The following is a 2,500-nucleotide window of genomic DNA, read 5'->3' as shown; positions in this document are numbered from 1 at the left end:
ACATGGCATGTCTCCAGGGAGGTGTTAAAGATGTTGGTGAACACCGGAGACAGCTGGTCAGCGCAGTGCCTGAGGGTGGCTGGAGAGACAGAGTCCGGCCCGGCTGCTTTGCGTGGATTCTGCCTCTTGAAAAGCCCATTAACTTCTCCCTCCTGAAAGGAGAGAGTCGTTTCTGTAGTATGGGTGGGGGATGGGGCCTCTTGGGTGGGAAGGGGTGGTTCAGGACAGTCCAATTGTCTTTCAAATCTACGGTAGAACTCGTTCAGGTCGTTGGCTAGGCGGGAGTCGTTAGTGGTGTGGGGCGCTCTGGGTTTGTAGTTGGTGATGTGCCTGAGCCCTTTGGCAGACAGAAGCAGCGTCGTTAGTAGAGAACTGGTGTTTTAGTGTCTCTGAGTACAGTCGTTTAGCCTCTCTCACCGCTTTGCTAAACCTGTTCTTCGACTCCTTGAATCTGTCTCTATCCCCACTCCTAAACGCTTCCTCCTTCTCCAACCTCAACCTTTTGAGCTTTGCTGAGAACCAGGGCTTGTTGTTGTTAAAGTTCACCCTGGTACGTGTTGGGATACAGCAGTCCTCACAGAAGCTGATGTACACAGCCTCTGTGAGTTCATCCAGACTATTGGTAGCAGTCGTGAACATATCCCAGTCAGTACAGTCTAAGCACGCCCGCAAATCTTCCACAGCCTCACTGGTCCACTGTTTAGATGTCCTCACAGCAGGTTTACAGAGTTTTAGTTGCTGCCTGTATGCACGAATCAGGTGGACCAAGGGAGTTCTGTGCGAGCCGAACAGCCCCGTGACCCACAAGAGAAACATCCCCGCCAAATTCGAGCGTTTGACGGGGTCTATCCGTGAAAAAATATTCACGTTTTTGAGTGCACATGCATTTCTGCTGCAAATGCCTCTGGAAGTTTCATGCCGTTCGTATGCCAATTGTGGCAACACGAAAATGACCCGTTTTCCCATTCCGAGGGATTTCTGTGCGACCCTAACAGCCCCGTGAGCCACAAGAGACACATCCCCGCCAATTTCTAGCGTTTCACGGGGTCTATCCGTGAAAAATATAGACGTTTTTGAGTGCACATGCATTTCTGCTGCAGATGCCTCTGGAAGTTTCATGCCGTTCGTACGCAATGTGGCAACACGAAAATGACCCCTTTTCCCATTCCGAGGGATTTCTGTGCGACCCTAACTAACAGCGCCCGTGAGCCACAAGAGAGACATCCCCGCCAATTTATAGCGTTTCACGGGGTCTATCCGTGAAAAATATAGACGTTTTTGAGTGCACATGCATTCCTGCTGAAAATGCCTCTGGAAGTTTCATGCCGTTCCTATGCAATGTGGCCACACAAAAATGACCCGTTTTCCCATTCCGAGGCATTTCTGTGCGACCCTAACAGCCCCGTGAGCCACAAGAGAGACATCCCCGCCAACTTCTAGCGTTTGACGGGGTCTATGCGTGAAAAATATTAAAATTTTTGAGTGCACGTGCCTTTCTGCTGCAAATGCCTCTGGAAGTTTCATGGCGTTCCTATGCAATGTGGCAACACGAAAATGACCCCTTTTCCCATTCCGAGGGAGTTCTGTGCCACCCTAACAGCCCCGTGAGCCACAAGAGACACATCCCCGCCAATTTCTAGCGTTTCACGGGGTCTATCCGTGAAACATATAGAAGTTTTTGAGTGCACATGCATTCCTGCTGCAAATGCCTCTGGAAGTTTCATGCGGTTCGTACGCAATGTGGCAACACGAAAATGACCCGTTTTCCCATTCCCAGGGATTTCTGTGCGACCCGAACAGCCCCGTGAGCCACAAGAGACACATCCCCGCCAATTTCTAGCGTTTCACGGGGTCTATCCGTGAAAAATATCAATTTTTTTTTGACTGCACATGCATTTCTGCTGCAAATGCCTCTGGAAGTTGCATGCGGTTCGCATGCAATGTGGCGACACGAAAATGACCCGTTTTCCCATTCCGAGGGATTTCTGTGCCACCCTAACAGCCCCGTGAGCCACAAGAGAGACATCCCCGCCAATTTCTAGCGTATCACGGGGTCTATCCGTGAGAAATATTCACTTTTTTGAGTGCACATGCATTCCTGCTGCAAATGCCTCTGGAAGTTTCATGCGGTTCGTATGCAATGTGGCGACACGAAAATGACCCGTTTTCCCATTCCGAGGGATTTCTGTGCCACCCTAACAGCCCCGTGAGCCACAAGAGAGACATCCCCGCCCACTTCTAGCGTTTCACGGGGTCTCTCCGTGAAAAATATCACATTTTTTGAGTGCACATGCATTCCTGCTGCAAATGCCTCTGGAAGTTTCATGCGGTTCGCATGCAATGTGGCGACACGAAAATGACCCGTTTTTTCCCATTCCGAGGGATTTCTGTGCCACCCTAACAGCCCCGTGAGCCACAAGAGACACATCCCCGCCAATTTCTAGCGTTTCACGGGGTCTATCCGTGAAAAATATTCAATTTTTTGACTGCACATGCATTT

Source organism: Petromyzon marinus, unplaced genomic scaffold, assembly GCF_048934315.1.
Source record: "Petromyzon marinus isolate PM22_M1 ecotype Great Lakes invasive population unplaced genomic scaffold, UKy_Petmar_22M1.pri1.0 PM_G_Scaffold_6, whole genome shotgun sequence".
In the NCBI taxonomy this organism is placed as follows: domain Eukaryota; kingdom Metazoa; phylum Chordata; class Hyperoartia; order Petromyzontiformes; family Petromyzontidae; genus Petromyzon; species Petromyzon marinus.
The sequence above is the reverse complement of the archived record's forward strand: the minus strand, read 5'-3'. Positions refer to the sequence as shown.